Here is a 7,447-nt window from a genome sequence, read left to right on the forward strand (position 1 = left end):
CAGAATCAAATCTAGAACATCTTATCCCCAGTCACTTTCTCCACCCTATGTAACAAACAGTTGTCTCCAATGCATTCCAAGAGCCTGTTGGATAGTTTATGCCCTGCTGTATATTTCCCCCATCACCACCAAGTCGTATGCTTTGCAAGATTTTGTTAGTTTTAAAAAAGCCTCATCCACTTCTTCCTGGTTAGGTGGTGTGTAGACCCCTACCATGACATCACCCTAGGTTTTTACCCCTTTTATCCTTACCCAGAGACTTTCAACAGGTCTGCCTCCCACTTCTATCTCAACCTCAGTGAAAGTATATACATCTTTGATATACAAGGCAACACATCGTCCCTTTTTCCCTGCCTGTCCTTTTATATCAATATTCCAGTCATGTGAATGATCCCACCAACTCTCTGTGATGCCAATTATGTTATAATCATGATTATTCACTAGTATTTCTAGTTCTGTTTATTCCCCATACTTCTTGCATTAGTATACAGACATTTAAGATGTGCATTAGATTGCCCTTCTATATTCCCTTGGGTCTCCTTTGTCCCTGCTTTCCCCCAGATTTCAACCCATCACCCAGGTCTTCATGTTCTAGACTTACCTGTGGGCTGTTGCCTCATGCCCCTGTCAAATCTAGTTTAAAGCCCTCCTCACTGGGTTATCCAGTCTGCAACCTAAGATACTCTTTCCCTTCCTTGATAGGTGGCTCCATCTCTGCTCAGCAGTCCTTCTTGGAACAGCATCCCATAGTCGAGAAACATAAGAACGGCCATACTGGGTCAGACCAAAGATCCATCTAGCCCAGTATCCAGTCTTCCAACAGTGGCCAATGCCAAGGGCCCCAGAGGGAATGAACAGAACTGGTAGTCATCAAGTGATCCATTCCCTGTCGCTCATTCCCAGCTTCTAGCAAACAGAGGCTAGGGACACCATCCCTGATCATCCTGGCTAATAGCCACTGATGGACCTATTCTCCATGAATTTATCTAGTTCTTGTTTGAACTCTGTTATAGTCTTGGCCTTCACAACATCCTCTGACAAAGAGTTTCACAGTTTGAAACTGCGTTGTGTGAAGAAATACTTCCTTTGTTTGTTTTAAACCTGCTGCCTATTAATTTCAGTTGGTGACCCCTAGTTCTTGTGGTATGAGAAGGAGTAAATAGCACTTCCTTATTTACTTTCTCCACACCAGTCATAATTTTATAGACCTCAATCACATCCCCCCCCCTTAGTCGTCTCTTTTCCAAGATGAAAAGTCCCAGTCTTATTAATCTCTCCTCATATACAGAAGCTGTTCAAGACCCCTAATCATTTTTGTTGCTCTTTTCTGAACCTTTTCCAATATATCTTTTTTGAGATGGGGTGACCACATCTGCACACAGTATTCAAGATGTGGGCCTACCATGGATTTATATAGAGGCAATATGATATTTTCTGTCTTATTATCTATCCCTTTAATGATGCACAATATTCTGTTCACTTTTTTGACTGCCGCTGCACATTGAGGGGATGTTTTCAGAGAACTATCCACAATGACTCCAAGATCTCGTTCGTGAGTGGTAACAGCAGGGCCGGCTCCAGGCACCAGCGTTCCAAGCAGTGGCTAGCAGTTCGAAAGGGGCGGTAGCTCCTCCGGCCACGGTGGCAATTTGGCGGCAGCTTCTGTGTTCCGCCCACCCCAGCAGGAAATCAGCGGCAGCTTCTTCCTTTTGCTGTCCGCGGTGTCAGTTTTTTTCACTGCTTGGGGCAGCAAAAACTGTAGAGCCGGCCCTGGGTAACAGCTAATTTAGACCCCATCATTCTATATGTAAAGCCAAAGCCCTCCTGGAGACACCACCTGCATAGCCACACATTCACCTCTAGGATGTGTCTGTCTCTGTCTGGGCCCCTATCTTGACCAGAAGGCTCAATGAGTGCCCCCAACTCCTTCATCCTTACTTCCAGAGCCCTGTAATCACTTCTGATCTGCTCAGGATCATTCCTTGCAGTATCTGTAGTGCCCGCATGGATGAGCAGCATGGGGTAGTAGTCAGAGGCCTGGATGATCCTTGCAATTCTTGCATAATGCCCCAGATATGAGCCCTGGCAGGCAGCATACCGCCCGAGGTGCCATATTGGGCCAGCAGATGGATGCCTAGTTTCCTCTTGGCGAGGAGGATAGTGGCCACTGCTCTCTTGGGGGTACATGGCTTCTCCTCCTCCATCTTTCGGGGAAGATACCTCATCCCTTGGTGCAAGGGTTGCGTACCATTTTGTTTAAATCTCTGTGGATGGTGAGTTGGGAGCAGGGATGGAGCACTATTTATGTGAAGGAGTCATTTTCTCCTCCCCTGGTGATGCTACTGCAGTCTTCCCAGCTGGATTTCTTCCTCAGCCTAGGTGATCTCCCTATGCATATGTTTCAGTTTTTATTCAAGCAAAGCTCCCACTGAAATCAATGGGAGTTTTGCCATGACTGAATTGGGCAGGGATATCAGCAGATGGAAACAGGGATTCCATCTGGGCCTAAGACCTTATTTTTCATTTCTTTTATAGCATTTGCCACTTCATTTGGTGTTATAAGCTCCAATATACTAAAGCTCAGCATTTTGAAGTCGTATTGCTCTCTTAAGTTTTCTTCATTTAAAGAGCTGTTCAAAATACCTTTTCCATTGATCCTTTACGTGACTCTCAGTCAACACCATACAAGTTTCCTCTTTGGTGAGCCTCACTTCCTTTATGTCTTTAGTACGTCTGTCCTGTGTTTTCACTAGTCTATACACTTCTTTTGCTCCTTCCACAAGTCTTATGTTAAGGTCCTTGAGATCTTCACTTTCGCAACTACATTCCAGGCCAATAACTTCACATCCTTGTATTCCTCTGTGCCTCAGTTGCTCCTACTCCTTTCCCAGAGTTTTTTCTCTGATCGTGTCACTTCCTGTTCTACTTTGTTCTACCACCAAGTTTCTTTTTGAATAAAAAGTTTTCCCTTCTGATTCACTCACAACTTGTTTAGAACTCTCCAATATTTGTCACCATAAAATCCCAACTTTTATCCACTCCTTCTGCATGGGGTGCTGACCTCATTCTTTTCATAATCAACTTCCTTCTCAGCTTTACCCTGTAGCTTTTGCCTCCTTATCTTTGGTCTGTTACCCTTTTTGATTTTCTCTGTACTTTGATTTTATAAAACATATCTAAGATGAGTGATCTATGTTGACTAGTAAGACTGTCTCCCACAATCACCTTGCAAAATTAATAACTATATTGAATAAATAATATGCTTTTTTGTTTGGCTAATAATGTGGCCATATTATATTTTATGTCTCTTTTAAAAGCCAGGCTTCTATTTTATTCTCTCCAAAGTATATGATATTAAATGATAACCTTTCAGGCAAATGCAGTAAAATGAGTAGTGCATGATCTCTTTAATACACATTTTAATTTGTCTGTGTGCATGCATATCTCCTGCTATATTCCTCCTGTCTCTCTCCCTTCCTTCCCATGTATTTTCACTTCTCTTTTCAACTAGAGCTTCATGTTCATTTGGCTAGAACAATAAGACCTCAAACAATTTTTACACAGTGCCAAGTGCAGTAAGTAAAAATACAGAAAAGTCATAGAGGTCATGCTTTAGTAATACTGCACAAAGAAATGGTGTTTTGCTGACACGTGTTGCTGTTTTCCCCCCCATTGCTTTCTCTACTTGTTTCTATTTAAATAGTTATGATTTGGAGAACTGATACTTTGAAAGGTCTACTTAAAATTGGGGGGAAGGAGTAGGAATAGAGAAGGAAGTTACATCTGTCCTGTAGCACCAGAGTAGCATTGCAGGGTTCAATACATATAGAGAGAAACAGAAATAATTTGATATATGCTATAAAAGTATATAAAAAAGTTTCCATTACATTATTTTTGGTGCTTCAGTCCAAGCTTGAGATATTATTACTGATTATCTTAAACAGTTTTAGTTGCATTTGAAAAGCAGGATAATACAATTTGTGGTAAGTAGATACAAAATTTTAGATCTAGGGAGATGAAGCATCTTGTTTAGAAATCACTCCAACATCCCTTAGACTTCAGTGGTCACATCACAAACTTGTGTGTCATTCTTGACTCTCTTACCATACACTTCCAAGTCACTCATTCCTCATGGATCACTGTTTACAGCCCATTGCTCACACAGAGCCCTCTCTCTAGGGTTCTGTTCCTGGTTACTACTTCCCTATGTGGTCATTTCCCACTGCTGGTTACTGTGGTTCAAGCAATGCCTTCTATCTCAAGGGTTGAAGCGACCAGTCACAGACCAACAAGCTCTTTAAAGTATTTTGGCAATAGGTTTAATAGGTGTATTAACATTTCCATTGTAGAATTTAAAATAGAAAAGAATGATCTATTAGGTCATCTAGCTCAACTGGATGAAGACCTGCCCCCATCATTTCCCATAGGCTTATTTTCCAAACAGTCATTTGATGGTACAGTAACAACTTTCAGTCACTACTACTACTCAGGGTGGATTTGCACCATCATGTTTGGGGTGAGAGGAGCTTAAGCAACTACCCAAACATCTATTCCATCTGTTGATACATGCTTTATCATTCATTGTCTTAAACAGCCATATTTTGTATGTTTCATCAGATATTGGATGTATACCAAGTCAGTCATATGGGCAAGCAGCTGCATTAATGCTTTAAACTGAATTCAGAAACTAATATGCTCACTGCATAAGCATATTTAATTATTAACAAAATAATGACATGGCAATTTTTGCCTTAAACTGGAGCATGATGGGGTGGATTTAGTGGAGCACCTAGTGGTCAATTCCCCTGCCACCTGGCATGGCCCTTTAATGGTTCAATAAGGTCCAATCGATATAGAGAGGAAGCAGTCCCAAGAATAAGTAGTAGTTGGGAGAAAGACACAGTTTCTTTACAGGCCTGGGATCAGGGGCCCAGCAGAGTGGGTGGTGCAAGGCTCCCCTCCTCCTCAAACAGTCAGGAAATGCACTGGGGAAAAAGGGGTCAGCATAAAGTCTGCCTCTGCTCTCTCAGCAAGGACTGCTACTGACAGGAGAAGGCTAGCAGCCAGCTGAGTTCTCCAGATTGGAGGGCTAATTAGAAAGTGTGTTCAGCAGATGGGAGCTGGCAAAAGCCTTGCAGCTGACTATTCTGAGGCAAGAGGCCTGAGACACAAACTCCAGGCTGAGGGGAACTCCAGTTTTGAGGAGGGAGATATCAACTGCTCTGAAGGTGAGAGACAGAGGACTGCTTGCAATACAGCCCAGGTGCTGCAGAGAAAGGTGGGAAGCAATCTTCAAGAAAGCACCTTCCTAACTGGTTAAGGGGGAACCACAGATCCAGGATAGCAGATTTGAGAGACATGGTGAAGATGTCAACAAATGGGGTGAAGGTAGGAGCAACTGAGGGAAGTGGCAGAGGGACTGAATTAAAAAAAGTCTGTATCTGCCTACAGAAGAGGATCCCTGGGCTGGAAGCTGGAGAGGGTGCATGGCTGTCAAGAGACTCTAGAAAATGACCTTGAAAGTCATTAGATTTTGACAGGTTTCAGAGTAACAGCCGTGTTAGTCTGTATTTGCAAAAAGAAAAGGAGTACTTGTGGCACCTTAGAGACTAACCAATTTATTTGAGCATAAGCTTTCGTGAGCTACAGCTCACTTCATTGGCTGCATACTGTGGAAAGTGTAGAAGATCTTTTTATACACACAAAGCATGACAAAATACACCCCCCCCACCCCACTCTCCTGCTGGTAATAGCTTATCTAAAGTGATCACTCTCCTTACAATGTGTATGATAATCAAGGTGGGCCATTTCCAGCACAAATCCAGGTTTTCCAGATTGAGTTTACTTTTAGACTCTCTTGTTACCCAGGAAGGGGACTGAACTGAGTAATGACCTGGCTGGAGGGCTAGGCCATGCAAAATGACAGATTGCTGTGGAACCCCAGTGACTAGAGGGGATGCTAAACTGAAAAAAAAAAATTCACTTGAACACCTGGAGGTGAGAGGCTTATCTAAAAAGGGGTGTAAAAATTAGGTCCAAAAGCTGGGCCATTTGAAGTACAATGCCCACATACATATTTTTGTAATTACTACAGTTTAGTAGATGACTCATCTGGGTCTTGCTTCTTTTCTTGCTGTGCTTGCTTCTTCTTAAGTTCCAAGAGCAGGGCATAAGTGGCTCATTTCCACTTGGAAAGGGATCCTGGAAGGTCAGCTTGCAGGATAAACTGGGGAAGTGTGACAGAATGACGATAACCTGAATAAACCTTAAGGAATTAAATTTCATTGAATTAAGTTACCCAATTGCATTTTAAAGATAATGTTTGTGGTATTAGCATCCCCTTCCCTACTAGAAAAAGGTACATAATGTACTTCCTCCATGATCAGCTTGTCACCAGGGGCTCTACTCACTGCAGGTATGGCACCTCCTCCTGGAGGTTCTGGGAATTAGCTTGGTCAGGCCAATGCTCCTTCCAGCAGTTACATCCTAGCAGGTTCTCCTCTGCAGCACCTCTCACTCCAGGAACCACAGCATTCTCTTTGTGACTCAGCCCTCCAGCCAGGTCACTATGGATGGTTTCCCCTTTGGGAGAAGAGAGAGAATACCGAAGTTCCTACTCTCCAGCAGTCTCGGGTAGTCTACCACTTCATTGCCTCACAGTGCCCCTCCCTGGCAGGGAAACCCAGGCCCACCCTCTACCCTGTATTCTGGCTCAGGGACCCTCTGCACAGCAGCCAGGGTCTATTCCCTACACTGCTTCTATACCTCCTCGATCTCACCACTCTTCTGGGTTTGCCAATCTCATCATTCCCTCCTCCCAGGGAGTAACTTTAGGCAACTCATCTCTGTAGCCTACCTTCAAGGGAGCAACTGCAGATATCTTCTTAACTTCCAATTTCCTGTCTTTTGTAGAACCCTTGCCTGTCCCTCACAGGTGAGTCTCTCTAATTAGCTGCCCCCAGCCTAAAGCTCCTTCGTTTGCAGCCTAACTAGCTAATTGGGCCCACCTGGCCAATTCAGCTCTTGCAGGGCCAGTGTGGGGAGTACAGCACACCCCACCACACAGCCTTTGAAGCTCCCTTTCCTTAGTCTTCCAGAGATATGCACATACTAGTTTAAACTGGATTCTCTAGAGGCTAACAGACAAAGACTTTTAGATAAATAGCCTGAGTTTAAACTGAGTCAGGGCCTTCTTCCTGATCCAGCCAACAGACAGGACTCCTGGTTCACAGAGGGCTACAGGTCTTAAGGTAGAATTGTCAGGATTAGACCTTCCAGAATCCATGTTAGGATGAGCTCTGTAAGTTTACTAGCATGTGTGTAGGTTCTTTTATTGTGTTTTATGTTTTTTCTGTAATGCTTTTCCCCTTAAGAATGAAGTAGGCTGGCTTAGAAAGAGCTATGTGGAAACTTACGTCTGTAGCAATCACTCTGTTATTCCTCTTGG

This window comes from Natator depressus, chromosome 2, assembly GCF_965152275.1.
Source record: "Natator depressus isolate rNatDep1 chromosome 2, rNatDep2.hap1, whole genome shotgun sequence".
NCBI lineage: Eukaryota > Metazoa > Chordata > Testudines > Cheloniidae > Natator > Natator depressus.